The 20,418-nt window shown below is 38.6% G+C and overlaps 1 long non-coding RNA gene across 1 annotated transcript; it reads left to right on the top strand.

Annotated features, from left to right (window-relative positions):
- Positions 1-351: 351 nt before the first annotated feature.
- On the top strand, positions 352-4,076 carry LOC148109439 (uncharacterized). Its single transcript, XR_015725777.1, has 3 exons — positions 352-580; positions 1,617-1,678; positions 2,461-4,076. It is a non-coding gene; the product is annotated as an uncharacterized LOC148109439 (long non-coding RNA).
- Positions 4,077-20,418: the final 16,342 nt, after the last annotated feature.

Raw genomic sequence — 20,418 nt, 5'->3', positions numbered from 1 at the left:
CTAGCATGTCAGACTAGGCCAATCAAAAGTTAGCATCCTGACTTTTTGGAATTATGTTATGCTACATATATATTTCCCTTTTTAGCTCTGGATAGTGAATAGATTTGTTATGAATATGGTGAAGGCTACCCATTGACTAAGTCTGATTTTCTTAGAAAGAAATCTGTGTATAACTTACCAGTCGCTTTTGGCAAACCTACCAAGCAGACAACAGTAGCTGTGAGTTCAATGACCTTTCTCTTCATTTTGTGAATTTTGCTGACACATTCATTATTTTGTTATGGTCACAGATTTGTTCCATTTCACTGTTGTTATTGTTGTTTTTTCTGTTTCTTTATTATTAAATTTTATTTATTTATTTATTTATTTATTTATTTATTTATTTATTTAGAGATGGAGGAGGAGGGAGAAAGAGAATCTTAAGCGGGTCCCACAACCAACACACTGCCTGACCTGGGACTCGATTTCACAACCTTGAGATCATGACCTGAGCCGAAATCAAGAGTCAGACACTTAACCAACTGAGCCACCCAGGCGCTCCCCTGTTTCTTTAGAATATGCTTTCTTCTCACTCTTTCTGGTAAAGATTGAGACAGGGATTTCACATATCTCTGATATTACTAATATCTTATAAATGCTATTTGAGTAATGATATATTTTGCAAATTACTTTTATTTAATCTCATAATAAGCACTGCATCTTGAATACTCACTCTACTCTTCATGCATGCTCTTGTTAATACTCGTAATTTTGGATTTTACAGTAGAGGTAACCAGTGCTTAGGGCGGGTACCTTAGGTAAGATATCACAGCCAATAAATGGAAGGGCATGATTTGAACTTAAGTTTGTTGAACTATGGAGCCCTTTTCTCTTTCTACCCTGTCATATTGCATATACTATTCATTTCATCTTTTCAGGAATCACAAGAGTTGATATTTTTTGAACAGTTACCATGTACCTGTTTTATACATTTGGCATGTATTACCTCATTTAATTTTAAACTGGCCTTAAGAGGTGGGTAGTATGACTACCTTTATTTTGTAAAAGAGGAAGTAGAGGCACAGAGAGGTTAAGTAATATGCCCATTCAAACAACTAGTACTGGTGGACATTGGACGTAAAGGAGATGTTGATATTATTCCCATTTTACAGATGAGGAAAGTGAGAGTCAGAGATATCAAAAATGCTCCTGTTTCCAAAGGTGGCAAATTTACAAAATTTACCAAATTCTGTCCAGATTTCATGGCTTTAATAGGAGCAATATAAAAATTCCTTTTAAAAAAGTAGGGTTCTGGAGGGCTCTTGGAAGTTGTGAGAGCTATGTGATAAGAATGCTAAGCATTTACCGTATAGAAAACTTCAGCAAAGTGAAGGCAAGTAAGGGGTGCAGAGGAAACATTAAGAGCACGGAAGAACCGTCTCACACCATGAAGGGTAACTGCGGACCATTGAGAAAAAGTGATAAAAGAGAGTCCAGCCAAGCGTGCAGAAATCAGAAATTGGATTGCTCTTTGGAAACAAATGCCACTAGCAATTGCAGAGATATTTTTTAGTCTGAAATAAGTATAACCCTTTAAGTCCACATCTTTCTTGTTCTCCTTTCTCTGTGTTTAACAGGCAAATCACTTTGGTCAGTGAATTTCAACATTTGAAATGCAAACAATCATGACTTCATCAAGGTAATGTTATGAAGTTTGTAACCCCAAATTTAAGAACCTAAGAGAGTCTGTTTCCGAACTCCAAATTCTTCTTAGCTTTTTCTTTTTAGAGATAGGTACAACAATTCAGTATAGCTATTTACGAACAACAATCAGCTTCAGCAATAAAAAAAAAAATTTATCATTCAGGCAGGACTTGATCTCAGTCCTCATTATCTGGGTAACGTGCTACAATTTCCAGCAGCCATGGAAATTTGCACCCATTCATGCACCTGTCATACGGAACAATCACAACAAAATAAGACAAAGGAAAAATAACAAATTTCTACTCTTATGGGAGTTCAGATTTCAATATTAAAACTCTCTAAATATTATAAGCGATTTTTTTTAAAAAAGGAATTCGTCAGTCTGGTAAAATATTAATGCAGTTGAAGGATTCTGTGTTGCTACATGTATATCTAGTATTCTTGAGTGACAATATATATAACATGGAATGTATTTTAAAATCTCCGATCCTGCAGTTTCTATGTGGAATCAATTATTTGAAATCCTAAATACAAACATGACAAAAGTGAACAAAGTTCTTCTTGCTGATCTCTTCTAAGTTCCTTCAAAATGCGTGTACATGTCTTTTGTGTAAGTACGACAAAATTCTAAATGTTGTTTTGTTTCCTTATGTGGTTCTTATGATAGGACATTTATTTTTAGTAAGATTATTCATCCTGTAAATGTTTCTCTTTGTTTTATCAAATATGCTAATAAAATAGATTTTATGTGTGATTTTTTTGTGTGTGTATTTATAGGAAACAAAGCACAGCTACTACTGCATCAGCATGTTAGTAAGAAAGGTGTTGGAATTGATCCATTCTGGATATTTAGAAGTTTAAGAAACAGTATGTAAGAACTTCATTAAGCCCCTGATGAAACATCATATCCCAACTCTTCAGAGCATGAGGAAGATCAGCGCTGGAATTCTAAGAGTTCAAGGTCAAGTGGAGGAAGAGAGGTCCATTGAGGATGCTGAGAAGATGTATCCAGAGAGAGTGCCAGAGCTTATCATCATGGAGAAGGTTATCCTTAAAACGTTCCTGGAAAGTGAGCAAATGCTCTATCAGTAAATAGGAACTAAGATGCTCCAGGAAAAAAAAAGTGGGTGAGCAGACACAAAAATACAGAAGTGGGGTGTGGAGCAGAAACTTTGGTTTGAGGAAAAAAATCTGACAGTAACACGGTGAATGGATAAAACGGGTGTTAGATGGGAGGCAGAGAGAGCCTGAGAATACTATTTCTATGGAATTGAATAAGGCAGTAGCCACAAGGATGGAAAGAAGGAAACAGTTTGGAGAAATAATTTTGCAAAGTAGAATCACCAGGATCTGGATTAGAATAAAGAACAGGGAGGAGTCTAAGATGATCCCCAGGTTCCTGATTTGAATGACTGGATTCATGGCGGGCCATTCACTGAGATGGGGAAAGTTCAGAAGAGGAGCACATACAGACTGGAGAGGGCTTTGAGCTGTCTGTGAGTAACTTAAGCAATGCAATAAATACTCTGAACCACAGGAGACAGGTCTGATGTAGAGACATAGATTTGGGTGTTACTAACATATGTTACTAGGCCTCTAGCTGTTGAAGCTATGGAACTGATAAGATCACAAAGAGGAATGTTAATATCGGAAAGCAGTAGAGAGGTCATTCTTGGTAATTACGAACATTAGAGGACTGGGAAGGAAGGGGATCTGGAAAAAAACCCACCAAGATGAAGTGAAAAGATTAGTGGCATGGGACTCAAGAGAGCTCTTTTCCGTTAACCAAGGAAGAGTTGTTCCAAGCAGGACAATGTCAAATATGGTCAGGTGATTCAGAGAGTTCAAGATGTTGAATAAAAAGAGAGCAGTGGGTTAGGATGTCAACAATGACCTTTGCCAGAGCAGTGTGTCAGGGGAGTAGAAAGAGCAGAATCTTGACTATAGTTCACTGAAGAGTCAATAAGGGAAGAAAGACTATTCATTGGAGTAGCTTGCTGAGAGGGACAAGAGTTGCTAGTGGGGAATTAAAAGCCAGAGAGTGTGTATTTTTAAAAAGAGGAACTTGAGCTTGTCTAGGCCTCTTAATGGAACGAGAGGGTAAGATGTTGAAATCCCAGGAGAAGAAATAACTTTTATAGCAAGTTACCAGAGGAGATGGGAAGAAATAGATTCAGGAACCTAGGTAGAGAGTCTAAAACAACATATCTTCTTTAGAGAATTTGGGGAAGGAGTGAGATTTGGCACAACCCCAGTTCTTCCCAACCACCCCAAAGCATGCTGCAAAGCATTCTGGTCCACATTTTCCTTATTGTTTTATTAGCGTATGCTGAATCATTGGAGTGTTTTCTTCAGGTTTTTATTCTTCCCAATATTTAATCAAATGATATGAAATTAATGATGTTTAATCAAATAAACAAAAAATATTTGTTTATTAGTTATGTTTTCATGTTTTTTATTTTTTTTGACGATGCAGTCTTTCTGGCACAAGCATTTGCAAATTAAGGGTTATTAAATCCACAAGAATTGAAAAACCCTGATTGCCAGCCCTAATTATCAGCTTTAATTCTTTCAGTTGTGTGAGTGTTGGTGTCATAAGGCCATTCCCAAATGTCTGTTTCCAGACTTTCTTATGCTATAGCTTTAAGAACTACAAAACTGAAGCTCCTCTCCTTATGTAATTTGCTCTGACATTTTCCTGAAAATCAAACCCTTAGTTTCTAGTTACTTATAGTCTCTCTCTCCTTTCTTTCCTCTCTCTCTCCCTTTCTTTCTCTCCTCACCTCCCTCTTCCCTCCCTTCCTTCCTTCCTTCCTTCCTTCCTTCCTTCCTTCCTGCCTTTCTTCCTTCCTTCCTTCCTGCCTTCCTGCCTTCCTGCCTTCCTGCCTTCCTTCCCAAGTCACAGATTTCTCTCCTTTATATGTTGTAAATAATCCTATAATCAATATACCAATGCTAATTTATTCTTTCAGACCCTCAGCATTTCTTGCTTTAACTGAGGCAACAATCCCATTGGTACAGCTGCCACAAATCTTAATCCTCTTTGATCAACCTGCCATATGCTCCACCAGCATTACTTCTTTTAACACTTTATTTATTTATTTTAAGATTTTATTTTTAAGAGATCTCTATGCTCAAAGTGGAGCTCGAGCTCACAACCCAGAGATCAAGAATGGCATTCTCTGCCAACTGAGCAAGCCAGGCGACCCATTTCTTTAAACACTTTAAAAAATACTTATCTGCAACATGGTAAAATTGTATGGCCTTGGTAATAATAGTTTTAGAGGAGTGGTAGAAGTTTTCACTGTTGGAAAAGACAGGGTTAATAAATCTTCTTACTCCCTTACTTTATGGAGACCAAATGCATTTGAAGATTTTTTACAATCTGTCTCCAACTTACTTTTTAGGACTTGACCACCTACACTGTATCTTATCTTTTCCACATAGGTCTTTAACTGAAAATCTACACTTGCTATGGGAAAGCAGTTTCTTTTCCCAGAACATTCCATGTTCTCTCATCCTCATGTCTCATTTTCCTGAAATGCCTCCCTTCTTTTTTCCACATTAAAAATCCCTCCTACTCATTCTTTTTTAAAAATAATTTTTGTGTTTATTTTTGTTTATTTTAAACATTTTTAAAATTTTAAATTAAAAAAGAAACCCTCCTACGTATTCTTTAGGGCACGGTTTAAATATCTTCTCTGTGCTCCCATAATCTACTGTTGTCATTTTCATCCGATTATGTTGTTACAGGAATTGCCAGTTGTCATTTCAAAGAATGTGAAATAGGGTTAGGAGAAGGGATTCTTGTGCTTTCTACCCCACCTTATGCTCACGATAAAAACTTTTGCTGACTCCATTTGAAGGAAGAGAGGGGTTATCTCAGGTTTCCATTGTGGTGGTTTACTTGTCTACTTCTCTTGCTATGTCTGAGAGAAGCTTAATGGCTGGATCTGTGTCTTACTAATTTTTATATTCCCAGGACTTTGCTCATAGAAGATACAAACAGATGTAGAATTAGTAACATTTAACCACATAAATAGGTGATCCCTAAAGATGAGCTTTGTTCATGTGAGGCCGAAGAGGAAGAGGAAGAGCCAAGTAGATTACTATCTCTAATAAGCAAGGCTGTATAGTTATATTTTGAAAGTTGCAGTGAGATGTTTAGTAATATGTGGAAATGCGTGGTTTCTCACACTAGTCAAAGCTCACTACTGACCTAATTTTCATTGACGTGCATGTGGTTTCAGGGCTCACGAGTCAAATACAGCTCAGCAGTTTGTGGAACTTGGAGAGTCAGACTCTGGGTCTGGGGATGCCTGGGTGGCTCAGTCAGTCAAACATCTGCCTTTGGTTCGGGTCATGATCTCAGGATCCTGGGATCGATTTCCTCATTGGATCCTTGCTCAGCAAGGTGCCTGCTTCTCCCTCTGCCTGCCACTTCCCCCGCTTGTGCTCACTCTCTCTCTCTGACAAATAAATAAAATCTTAAAAAAAAAAATCATCGTAGTTAAAAAAAAAAATAGACTCTGGGTCTGTTCAGATTACTCTGAGAAGAACCACTCTTTGACTCATATATTTTAAAGTCTTTAAAAATATTCCACTTAGCTGGGGTGCCTGGGTGGCACAGCGGTTAAGCGTCTGCCTTCGGCTCAGGGCATGATCCCGGCGTTATGGGATCGAGCCCCACATCAGGCTCCTCTGCTATGAGCCTGCTTCTTCCTCTCCCACTCCCCTTGCTTGTGTTCCCTCTCTCGCTGGCTGTCTCTATCTCTGTTGAATAAATAAATAAAATCTTTAAAAAAAAATAAAAATATTCCACTTAGCAAGTGTGTGTGTGTGTGTGTGTGTGTGTGTGTGTGTGTGTGTACATGCAGGGGGCCAGAGGGGGGGTGGTGGTGCTAGCAATAATTTTGTTCACTAAAAGAAGATTGGTGACAATTCCTGGGCATAGTTTTTTAACTGGCAGAATAAAAACTACTCTACATAACACAGACACTAAATAGACAAAAGTGGTCTTTATTTTTAGTTATTCCTTAGAATTATTAATAATAGCTCTATTTATAAACACTTTATACACCTTCTGTAGAGAGAGCTCTGGAGTAAATTTGTATTAAAAGAATATGAAATTGAAAAGTTATTGAAAGATTAAAAAAGTAAAGAGACACCTCAACAAAAGAAGTAATATGGATGGGATGAGACCTACCATTCTGAAAAATTTCAAAATGTAGGATTTAAAACTGTATGATACTGACATTAATGGTAGACGGTAGGATCAGAGAAACACAGAGAAACACAATGTAGAGATTAGAAACAGATACCATTATATATAAGAATGCAATAAATAACAAAAGAGGCATTACAAAGCAGTGGGGGAAGAAGCTGGTTATCCAGGAAATGATGCAACAATTGGCATTGTTGTATTGTGAAAGCAATCAATTTAATTATTCACTGCTCAGCATATACAAAAGTGAATTTCAGGCAGATAGAAGATTTAAGAGTCAACCCACAGATAATCTAAAAGAAAATAGAATTAGCTTCTTATCTGGGTTCTAGAAAGGGAGACCTTCCTAAGTTTAGAAGCAAAACAAAGCACCAAGGAAAAAATAAAAAAAACTTTGTCTTATTCCTTCGGATAAAAGTTTTGCACAGTCCCTTTGAAAAAAACAAAAACCTAAATCCAACCTAAATAAACTGGCAAGCAATAGAGTAAGAAAAGTATTTTTAGCAAATTTAAGAGACAAAATATCTTTACTATAGGAAGAATATATACAAAACTCTCTTAAGAAATTAACTTCACACACACACCAAAGAAATAAAACTGATAAATGTGGCAAAATATTTGTCTTCATTAGCAACCAAAGAAATGTAAATTAAAACAAGATTGAAGTACTATTTCTTGCATATCAAATTAGTATACGTTAGAATTAATGAAAGTATTTAGTGATAAAGAGGGTATGGTGAATAGACATTCCCTTACATTATTGGTGTGTATATAAATTGTTTTTGGAGCTCAATTTAGTAATCTTCATCAAGCCTAAAAAGATGATCATGTATTTTGACCCATAATTCTGCTTCTAGGAATCTATCCAAAGGAATTAATTGCTGTTTTGGAGTAAGTCATGGGGATAAAAGGTACAGCATTGGGAATATAGTCAATGATATTGTAAAAGCGTTTGTATGGTGACAGATGGTAGCTGCACTCGTGGTGAGCACAGCATAACAAATACAGTTGTTGAATCACTATGTTGTACACCCGAAATGAAGGTAACATTATGTGTCAACTATGCTTCAATTTAAAAAATGGTCTAATTAGAAAATAGAGTCCGGGGTGCCTGGGTGGCTCAGTCAGTTAAGCATCTGCCTTGGGCTCCGGTCATATCCCAGGGTCCTGGGATCCAGCCCCTTGTCCAGCTCCCTGCTCAGTGGAGAGCCTGTTTTTCCCTCTCCCTCTGCTTCTCTCCCCCCCCACCACAGCTCGTGCTCTCTCTCTCTCACTCTTGCTCTATCTCAAAGAAATCAATAAAATCTTAAAAAAAGAGTCCAAGTTTTGTGATATATAAAAAAACAAAGGAATTAATTGCTAAAGCCAAACTCAAAACAATCCTTATTGTTTGAGAAAAAGATACGTATTTGTATTTGTATTTGTATTATATATGTATATTATATACATACTGTATATATATATTATTATATATGTATATTGTATTATATATGTATATATATAGTATTATATATGTATATTGTATTATATATGTATATATTGTATTATATATGTATATTGTATTATATATGTATCTATGTATTCGTATATTGTATTGTATATGTGTGTATATATTGTATTACATATGTGTATTATATATATAACAAATACTATGTTATATAGTATTTGTATTAATATATGTGGCTGCTATAACAAGTGACCACAAACGCGGTGGCTTAAAACAACAGAAATTATTCTCTCACGGTTTGGCAGGCTGGAAGTCCAAAGTTGTTATCACTGCGCTGAAATCAAGGTGTCAGCAAGGCTGGGCTCCCTCTGAAGTCTCTAGTGGAAGATCCGTTCCTCACCTCTTGCAACTTCTGGCAGCTGCTAGTATTCCTTGGCTTGTGGCTGCATCACTCAAAGCTCTCCGTCTGTGGTCACATGGCTTTTTCTCTTCCGTCCATAGGCAAATCTCCCTTTACACCTCTCTTATAAGGCCTTTTGTGATTGCATTCAGGGCTCACCTGGATAATCCAGGATAATCTCCCCACCTCAAGATCTTCCACTGATTGGCATTTGGGGACACCCCTTTTTCCCCCTAAGGTAACATTGACAGATTCCAGGGATTAAGACTTGGTTGTCTTTGGGGGATATTTTTTACCACCACAATGTACATGCATCAGCCCTGACAAATATTTGTGCAAGACACTGTACGAGGTATGGGAGAGGCAACAGTGGGCCAGGTGATTGTACCTGGTCTCAGGGAGTGTACAGTTTGGTGGGAAAGCCAGATAGTAAATCAGCGATTGCAGTCTGCCATGAGGAGAAGCCGAAGGCACTAGGGAGGCCTGGTTTTGAAGGTGTCAGGGAAGGGAGGCAACACCATACCATTTGCAGCTTGGACGATGAGTGGGAGTTGGAAAAGGGGTGGCGTGGGAGGAAGGAAGTTAACCAAACTTCTGTACTTTCTATGTACCTTAAAATACAACATATTTTAGATTTCCTTATGCACACTGTGCTTTCTTAATTTTTAGCTGTTTGTTTGTCTTTGGGCCTTTACATGCACTATTATTACGTCATGGAACACTAGCTAACTCTTCTCAACCTCTAGGTTTCTCCCAAGTGCTTGTGTTTCCATAGCACTTTCTGTTTCCCCTGCCACAACCTTGATCCCGATTCCAGCTGCCTACTTCCCTGGGCATATCCTCCACTCATTGTTACCTCAGAGAGATCCTGGTTATGCCCATCTTGGTCACTGTTGCAGTCCTAGCTTCCTACCTCTTAGCGCAGTACCTGGCACATAGTTGATGCCGGGAAGTATTTGTTGAGTGAGTGAGTGAGTGAATAAACACAAGTGCTGGGAAACTTCCAGCTGGGCAGGCTTCACTTACCAATCCTCCTTCTTTCATTGGATGTCTCTTAAGCACGCATCTATCAAGGTAGGCTAAGCACTATACTTGACATATGTCAGGTAGATGCAGGTTCAAGATTTGCTTTTATTCTTAATTCTGTGTGACTATGTGTCACCTAACATCCCTTGGCCTCATTTTTGTTTTTGTTCTTTGGTCCATGAAATTCAGAGCTTAGATTAAAGTATATCTAAGAGGGGCGCCTGGGTGGCTCAGTCGGTTGAGTGTCGGACTCTTGGTTTCCCCTCAGGTCATGATCTCAGGACGGGCACCCCACCCCCCACCTGGCACAGGCTCTGAGCTCAGCAGGGAGTGTGCTTGGGATTCATTCCCTCTTCCTCTCCTCTCTCTGTCTCCTTCTGCCCCTCCCCCATTGCATAAGGCACCTGGGCATGTGCTTTCTCTCAAATAAGTAAATAAATAAAATCTTAAAAAAAAAAAGTACATCTAAGGTCTCTTTCTGCCTGCATTTCCATGCTTCCTGCCATTTCCCAGTCAAATTATTTCTTTGTTCATGCATCTTTCTCTTTTTGGGAAGCCTTTTGTCCTCTTGTCTCCTCTGGAGAACTCCCAATAACTCCCTATGTCAGGGCTCCAACATCTGCTGCTCCCACTTCTCCCCTGAAGCTGGCAGGACTCCTCACTTTTCTTTGCAAGCATCACTGTTATAGGATGTACCACACTGTATGTAATTGCTCGTGTGTTTTCTATCTCACTCCCCTCCCCACCCCTTCACCTTCAACTAGGATGGCAGTTCCATGAAGCAGGTATGATGTTTCCATAGAAATGTGTCAAATCTATCTCCCTATTCCTCAGTGCAGTTCCAGCATCACCTAACAGGGAATGCAATTGGATTAATTCTTTTTTTCTGTTCTCCCATCTTACATATGAGCATTTTAGAATATAAGGTAAGAGGAAGGGAAGAGTGTCATTAATATCCTGGCAAGTCAGTGGCAACTGGGTACCAGCAAGTTCGGTCCAAATGGTTATTCTGGGTAAATATATAATTTTTAATATCTTATAAGCAGTAGATGAACTTGGCTGAATTGCTCAGAGCAAGGAAGAGACATAGCTTACCTCATAAGAGGAAGTGACGGGTATTAACCTTTTTGAGCTACCTGGATCCATTTAGTAATTTACTTATAGCAAATTGCTTAAATAGAACCTTAGTGGCCTAGAAAGTTAGCACATCTGCCTAAAAGTAAGCAATTTATTCTTCTCTCAGTTTTAGGATTAGTCCTTAATGGCCTCTTTAAATCTTAATGACTTCCTCAGAGTGTGGAATGGTGTAGTCTTTTATGGTATTCTAACTTAAGCATTTCAAATCAAGTCACATATATTTATTGAGCTCTATGCAAAGCATGGTGCTTAGCTGTGGGGCGTACAAAGATGAATAAGATATAGTTGTTGTCATCAAGGAGAGTACTATCTCATCGGGAACACAAGGCAGATGTGTGATATATTAAATAATAATACATGATTTAAATACAATTCAAGAAACTCTTTAAAAAAGTTTTCACGAGGTGGTAAGTCATTAATTGGCAGATTAATTATTCAGACTACATATAGTAGGCATTCCAGAAAGTGGGGAGAACCTTTTGATAATGTAAGGCTTTATGAAAAAGAAAGCATTTTAGTTAAGCCTTCAGAAGTATCTGGGAAGGGCGAAGGGGACATAAGTGTGAATGATCTGTTACCTGGTGGGACAGGTAACGTTATCAGGAAGTAGTGGGTAGTTGCTTGTTTTAGTCCATTTGGGCTGCTAGAACGAAATACAGCACGCTAGGTAGCTTATAGACAACAGAAATTTACTTCTCACGTTTCTGGAGGCTGGATACTCTGAGGCTGGGATGCCAAGAGTTGGGTGAGGGTCTTCTTCTGGGTTGTGGACTTCTCACATTGTTGAGAGATACATGGGTTGTATCATCTTCAAATGGTAGATAGGGGTGAGGGAGCTCTCTTGGGCATCTCTCTTTTGTAAGGTTATTAATCTCATTCATGAGGGTTCACTTCCCAAAGCCCCACCTCCAAATACCATCACATTGGGCATTAAGATTTCAACATATTGATTTTGGGGAACACAAATATTCAGACCATACTGTGGATCAAACACCAAGATGAGACAGGGAAGTTGCAGGGAGGGAGTTAGTTTGTGATATAGCATTTAGAGGGAAACAGACAACATATGACATGGTCTCGGCAAAAAGTCAGTATTAAGGGAGCCAGCATAAAGGAGAAAGATGCAAAGATAATCCATTGTACATAGATGCTAGTTAATTACAGCAACAATGACGGACAGCAGCAACAACAATGGAGTCAACAATAATTAACGATTTTTGGGTACTTGCTAAGTGCCAGGCACATATTCATTATCTCTTAATTCTTTAATCCTCACTACTTTGTAGATTAGTTACATTATAATTCCCATTTTATGGATGAGGGTATTGAGACATCGATCCACAAGTAGGTGGTACTTACCAGTCAAATGGCATAGCAAAGTCTGTCCACAAATAGCCCTGGTATCTGGCCAAAGCCCATCTTGGCAGACTCCCAGCCCCATGAGGATCTGAGAATTAGGCTGTTAGGAGATGGGTTAGCACACAAGGACCTTTAATCTGGCCTGAATCACCCATTTATTGTGTACCCATGAGCCCACGGATTTAAGTCACAACTACCCAGTGGTGTTTGTGCCATTTGACCTGAAATTGCCCAGGACTTTCTTACTTGGACTCTATTTCTGCCCATTCTATCCTTCTACCTCTGACTCTGCCTTGATTGCTGCCTCCAGGTTCTGCACTGGTCTTTGGACTTGCTCTCTCCAGTCTTAAACGTGTTTACCAGTAGACTTTGTTGGACTGTCTCCAGCAGGAAGTTCTAGTTTCCATTCTACCCCCCAAATTCAGTCTTGTGGGACCCAGCACTGTCCTCCCTCAATATTCCACATAGGCCAACACTAGGTCTCCCTCCTCACTATTCCCAAAGAGCGGGATATGGTGTGTGGGGATATGGGTGGGTTCAGAAGTGAAAAATATTTGCTCTGTGTTTGGAAATCAATGAGTTCAGCTGCAGCAAGAGTTCTTCGAGGGAACAGAGGAAGACAAGCTTGGCACAGTCTATTGAGATCAAGATGGGAAGGGCCTTTTATCTAGAAATACTTGAAATGTAGCATTTCTACCAGTAAAATGTAATGGGAAGATAATTATAAAACCAATACAGCAATGTATTTTAGATGCTCGAACTCTGGGCTATTATTTGCAAAATTCAAGTTACGCATGAGATCTATATTAGGTAGATTTTTCTTTCCAAGTTCAAGGGCTGTTTACAACCCTAGGTTATCTTACTGTTTCTTAAGGGGCGATTCATTGGAATATCAGGCTTAGATATACAAAATGAAGATTCCAAGGTCATGCCCTTGATCTACTAGACCAGAAGCTTCTTGGATTTGGAGATAGTAGACTTCTGTTTCACATCTCAAGTGATTGTGCACACTGAATTTTTAATGAAAGGAAGACCAATAAACACCATAGCCACACAATCAGGCTTCACAGAATACTAAGAACTTTTGTGATTCAGTGTGATTCTGGTGATAGCTTTTGTCTCTTTAGCAGTATTGTTGCTTATCTTAATAGCTCACCATTATGACTGCTTTTTTACTCTCAGTCACAATCTTTTTAGCTCTTACAACTAGCGTTCTCTACTCTCATACTTGCTGCCTCCTCATTTTCGCTTAGTCATGGTTTCTACTGTCGTAACAGCTTCTACTGCCTCATGGCTTATGCTCCCTACCTTCTCTCTGGATTTCAGTCTGCTCTACCTACTTTCTCAATGGATAATCGTGTCACTGTCCAGACAAAAGTTGGTGCACAAGGTCTTGAATCAGAGGTTAGCGGATCTCTGCACAAGATAATGCTCATAGTTTCAGTTGTTCTTATTTTTGATCTTCATGAATAATTTTAAGATTTGCAGGATTATAGAAGAAATAAAACTGTGATTTATATTTTCCAAGTTATGTAATTAAAATCTCATATTCCAGCATGTTTCCCCATCTTCCTCTAATGCTACGTATGCCCTGCATTTAAAGTCTCCAAGAGAAATAATTTGACTTATGCAGTTAGTCACATTCCCAAGTAGAGTAGCTGGGCTGGCAGAGCTCTCACGCTATTTCTCATGCTCTGGCCTGCCTTCAGTCAGGCACCCAGCCTTGTCCCAATTAACTGTGGCCAGGGTAGTAAGGTCATATGGTCAACTCTCCTTGAAAAGAAGACACGAGGAACCAGTCAAGAACTTAGAGCATAAATATACCTTTCTGTTATGTGGCCCCATTAGAATTTGGTGATTTGGGACTTTTGGGATAGCCTATTGTGCTTTTGTTTTCTTTTTCTTTTGCCTACAATGAAAATGCAGCCTAATTCATCCCTGCCTTCCTCAAGTATTTGGATTCACTTGGGGATGGCTCTGGAAACAAAAAGAGCTCACGGTCGGCTACCTCACTGGGTATTTGTCACTGTGACCTTACAGTAGAAATGCAAAGATAAGGGCTGAGCATATTCCAAGAGTCACACACTACTGCTTCTCTATTCAAGAGAGGCCAGATGCACCATAAAGATTCGTGAACCTTCATCCCAAGTGCTAGCTAAAAACAAAACAATAAAGGTGGTTGAGGGATTCCAGAGATATAAAAAAATCATAGACCTATAGCTTCTTCAGATCAGAGAATCAATTACATGCTAGGTTCCTTGAGAAACCATGCATTATTATTTATAGCAGGCATGTCAATGGATTATTATAGACTGTACTTAAAAAAAGAAGCCTTGATTTATAGGCACCTGTTTTTTCACAGTGGATATGAAATGCTGGTGTCCACTTGTGTTCTTGAGACTGGAAAATTATTCAACACGTCATGATGGCCATGTTACAGAAAAATCTAAATGAATAATTATTTTCCCAAACACTGGCTGTTAAACATATTACACGGAGCATGAAACTCTTATTCAAAAAGCATTGCTCCTTGCAAAGAGGAGATTCAAAGTTTATACTCTGTAAAGTCTTTTCTACTGGCGTTATTGTGAATATTTATGATATACAGGAAGTTCCCAACTATTCACTCAACAAATATTTATCAAGAGTCTATTATGTTCCAGACATTATGTGCCAGTCATGGGCAAGATAAAGTCCTTCTCTGATGGAGTTTACTTCCCAGTGGAGAAGAGCAGAAACAAGTAAGATGATTTCAGATGGTGCAAAGTGGCTTAAAGAAAATAAATTAGAGTAATGGTCTAATGAGTAAGGGAGTAGAGTACTTTAAATAGGACAGCTACCTTAACTAGAATAGCCAGGAAAGGATGCACAAAGAGATAAAATTTGAGTTGAGACCTGGAGGAAGAGCAAGAGGAACACTTCTTTAATGCTGGTGAAAGTGTCTATTAATACAACACTTTGTTATAATCTAGGCAAAGTTGAAGACACATGCTCTGTGACTCAGAAATTCCTCTCCCAGGTGCCAAAAATTATGTACAAAGATTATCTATTTACATCCTTAGCAATCATGCTCACGTTTGTGCTAGCCTCACAGTTCTCAACACTCAGGGCATGGCATTGGGCTCTTTGTACACTCTGCTGTTGATTTACTGAAAAATATATTGCTCCAAACACCTACAGTGTTTCACACTTTCATGGCCGCAAGCTCTAAACAACCCAAATGTCCACCCACAGGAGATTGCATAAATAAATTGTGTCCCCTTATACAACGGAACACTTTACAGCAATGCAAACCAATGAAAATGAATTAATTACGTCTACATACTCATCATGGATGAATCTTGCAAACACAATGTTAAATGAAAGACGACGGACACAAAGGAATGTGCGGTGTAGAGTTCCATCTCTGCAAAGCTCAGAAAGAAGGCAAAGCTAAACTCCAAGGTTTAGGGGACGCAAGCTTAGGTGGCAGAGAGGTGATTACTTTCTAGGTCAGGATAGTAATTACCTCTGGAGGAGAGGGGGTTAGCGCTTAGAAACAGAGGGGTGGGAAGCTTTTGGGGGCTGACGTGGTCTGTTGATTTGCAGAATAATGCCCTATCCTGATAGTCTGCATTGACCTGAATTATAGTTAGATAGCTCTTCCTTCTGCAGTACTTCTTTCAACTCACATTGTTATTTCATGCATATAACTATTTGTTATAGTTCACAGAAGAAAAAAAATTCAAAAAAGCAAAATCCATGCATAAATGTGTACTACTTGTGCAAAAGAATGAAAACAAACCAAAGCTTACTATTCAATATATAAAAAATGAAAAGAATTATGAAGGTGCAATTTAAAAAAATATTAATGATATTTTTATGTTGTATTAATATGTTTAAATTATTAAATACATATATGATTTTTATCCACAACAGAAAGTCTTATATTTTATTAATTTTATATTTGCTACTTTATTGCTGTTTGCCTGTGAAAGATGCTGAAAATTGATTTATTCTTACCTTAAACCATATCAGAAGGTGTTCTAGCTATGAGATTAACAACAGAAATAGAGACTAATATTTTGTATGATACCCTTTATGCTGAGAATGCCTTAAGGCACTTAGCAGAGTGAACACTGGTAGTGAATAACCTCGAGCAAATTTTGCCATTGTTATGTATTTAAAACTCTGTTCATATCAAATAAGGAAATGTTGGCAGGAATGGAAGGGTTTTGTTATTATTAATATTTATTTCCAAGCCTACTTGGGGTCTATATATAATAAAATACCATGCTGAAATAATAAAGGTCAACAATCATGAAAAAGATTTACCTGTCTACTTATCTACTTGGTAATGAGGCTCACATTTGTGCCAACATCACAATGCTTACTACTACGTGTCAGGAGTTGGGATGCATTATACAATGTTACCAACAACTATTGATTCCTAAATAACTTCATGCTTAATCCACTGTTCTGCATGGAATGCTTGTGAGGTGTACAGCGGTCTCATCACAAAGGAAGACTGTGCATGTTCTTTCTTTGCTCTACTATAAAATCTGTAATTTCTTTTTCATTTGTGCGTGCATATGCAGACGTGTCTTCACAAAAAAAATGTGCCGTATTATGAAATAGAGTTTATTACCCAAGTTGATAAAATCTATTAACAGCCCTTAGTTATCTGTGTCTCTTTCTGGCACCTCAAACAGGGAGCCTGAAGGTCGCTACAACAAGGGTGAGCTCACCTGTATTAGGAGCCCAGGGATTGTCTAGGAGAGAAGGGACTGAGATGCTGTAACAGTCAATGTTACAAAAACTTATTGAGGCGGCCTAGCTGGTCCTGAGTAAGGCCCAGGGGCAGAGTAGGCATAAAAATGTCAATGATGAAATGATGAGGAAAATTACTATAGAAGTTAGAATGACTTAACACAGAGGATTGGCTTGGGTGGCAAGACAGATGGTTAAAGACCCACGAGTTTTCTAGGGTCTGTGAGGCAGTAGACATCGGAACCTCTCTATACCTACATCCAGGTAACAGACTTGGGTCCTGGGAAGGCGTCTGACTGGCTAAATCTGAGAACTGCGGCGCAGGGAAGTCAGGCCAGAGAAGGGTCTTCCTGCCTCACTCTAAGAACTAGTGCGGTTCGGCCAGTAGTCTCCACCGTGGTGATGGCTCAGGCCAGCTCTCCTACTTCGGGATGGATCAGCAAGGCTTTATGTCCTTAGAGAAGCAACAGCAGAAACAAATGGAAAATTTCTTCAGACTCGCTTGGGAAGCAGTTTCTCCAAGTACAGACTTCCACAAAACAACAGCATTAGAGTCACCTGCAAACTGGACAGAAATGCATGTTGTTAGGTCCCACTCTAGACCTATCGAATCAAAGTCTCTGAGGAAGCATTTTGTGTTTCAGCAAGTCCTCCAGGTCACCCTGGAAGCATCCAGGGTCTAACAACAGGGCGAGAACCACCAGGAGCGGCCCTTTCCGTCTTTATGGGTGGTGACTATGAATTCTGGTACCGGTGACAGCATCAGCAATCAGTGAGACTAGGGGCCAATGCGCTGTTTCAGTGATGCGGACAAAGCAGCATTGTGCCAGCTTCTGGAGAATCCCCACCTTCATTATTGCGGGGTTTCTATCACTGAAGGGAGTTCTGGCTTCTGTTTGATTTGAGAATAGATCAGTTGCAACTTTGGATTCTAGAAAGCAGTCTCAGGGCTTTTTGAACATCCAGGGAAGGGGGATCCAGGAAGAGGAGAGACTGAAATCTTTCTAATCTCTAGTGAGGAGTTTTTGTTGCTGTATGGTGCGGAACCGGGGGCTGTCTTTTGCACCTCCATCTATAAGGGGGGGATATCCTAGTTACGCAGAGGTATTTTTATTTATTAATTTACACTTTCATTCAGTTTTGTTTAAGATGCTAAAACTTGAAACATTTTTATTGATTAATTCAAGGACCAGCATCCTGACTTATGGTATTCCTGACTTCATGTTGGCATCTGTAAGATGGCCTTCCCTTTAGTAGATGGTAGCGAGGAAGAAATCAGTGCTCCTTTCTGGAAGCAGCCATTTGCAAGGTTATGACAAAGTACTCAGCGGAGCTATGCTGCCTTTATTCTCTCAGGAAAATAGAACTAAAGTGAACATCACCCTCAGGAAGAAAACTTAGTACTCGTTACAAGAAAGATGACAGGTCATGCTTATCTATGGCTTATGTTATAAGAGTTAACATCTTAAAAAATGCAAAATAGTGTGAGAACATGATTAAGATTTAACATAAAACAGTGCAGAGCTGAGACTGGAGAAGATTGAGAAAAAAAGTATTTATGGAAGGCCTCCTCTGTCTTGGTTTTTAAATACTTTGCAATTTCTTTATTCTTAAAGAAGATTGAAGAAAAAATGAATTCTCGTACCTTTATGAAAAAGACACATCTGATGTTAAAGAACGTTGTTATGGCTAAGCTCAGCACCACCATTTTATGTTTTACATTCTTATTAATTTCTCTCATTTCCCCCCAGCTGAGGAATACATTACATCATCTCCATATTAAAAGACGGCAGGAAGCTATAGATTCTCTGCAAAGTTTTGAAACTGTGGAAACAGCCATTCTCATGAATCGATGGTGCGTAAAATGATCACGAGCTGTAAAATCGTACTTTAATGGTTCTTAGCATATAAATGAGAGCAGAATTTGTTCTAAGTAAGTTATTGCTACACAGGCACTTCTTCAGGGAGGTTGTTGGATTCTCTGACTATGTATGATTGGCTATATGTTATGGTGTGAAATAAGTTAATAGTGTATTTCTTTATCCAGTCAAAGTCTAGATGGTCTCACAAATAGTTAGTATTATTGACTTTTTTCAGAATCATCAACACCCAGGAGAGCATCATGAATAATTCTGATTTGAAATGTGGTGGGATCCCAAATCTAGCAAACTTCAGAATAAATGAAAAGCTTTTCATATGTGCATGAAAATGTCTCCTATCCCTGGAGATGTTCATTTTATAGGCCTAGGAAGGAAACTGAGAATTTGAATTAAAAAATATTTCTATTATTTCTATTATTAATCAGGCTTGACCACCAATGAAGTACTCTATCTATCTATCTATCTATCTATCTATCTATCTATCTATCTATCTAATCATCTATCAATCTATCATCTATCTACCACCTATCATCTATTCATAACTTTGTAGATTACCAAAGTCTGTATTCAATGAGCCTCACAAAACCTTTTGAGGCAAGTAGGTAAATTTAAGACCTAAAGCTCAAAGAGGGTCTCAAGTTGAGGTTCTCTTGGTCTGTGATTTGTGGGAGTAACATTCAAACCCAGATCCTCTCGTTTGAGAGCTTTTTTCCTGTGTCACATGGGGCTATAACAACGTTTTGCCACTAGTTAAATGTGATCTTTCTCCTTCAGGAGGGTATAAACAACGAACGTCTTGAAGCTGGGAGGAGTGGGAAGAGATGGGAAAGGGAAGTCACTAGTTTCTTTCCTTCCAGAATAACCTAAGCATTCAGTGAGGTGATAACAAAAACATACAGTAGTTATGTTTATACTAGGGGTTCTTTACCTGGTGGATGCGAGAATCCCAGAAGATACATATATGGGTTTCAGAGGGTCTGTAAACCTTTCAAAATTATATGTAAAATTTTGTATTTATGTGTGGTTGAAACATTTGATTTTTTTGGTACTCTAGTATGCTGTATTCACATTCTTTTAAGAATAGCATCACCCTGATTGGTTTTTGGAGTATAAGTTCTTCTTTATTGGATACACTCTGGTAGGCTAGTAATAAAGGTGCCCACACATCTCCAGCCCAGGTCTAGGCATAGAACCCATGTTAAGCTAATTAAAATGGTCACTTTCGGAATTTAAATCATGAATGCAGTAATACAAGACTGAAATCATCTTGAGTTTATCCATTCTAGCAGAGGTGCCCCAGACAATTCCTATAACTGGGACCTTTTAGAATTGCATGATTCCTATTTTTTAAGTCAGTTTATCAGCTTCCCCCCTGTATCTGTAACTCCCTCATATGCTTTCACAAATTATTTTTGCTTAATCAAAGTGGTCTGTGGCTTGCAAACAAAAAGCTCTAGTGACTGTGTAACTTTTTTCTGGGGAGAAGGTTTAAAACTTTTACTAGATCTTCGGT

Source organism: Ursus americanus, chromosome 9 (assembly GCF_024610735.1).
Source record: "Ursus americanus isolate L20-20 chromosome 9, mUrsAme1.1.p, whole genome shotgun sequence".
Classification (NCBI taxonomy): Eukaryota; Metazoa; Chordata; class Mammalia; order Carnivora; family Ursidae; genus Ursus; species Ursus americanus.
This window is presented reverse-complemented; position numbering and strand designations above follow the sequence as displayed.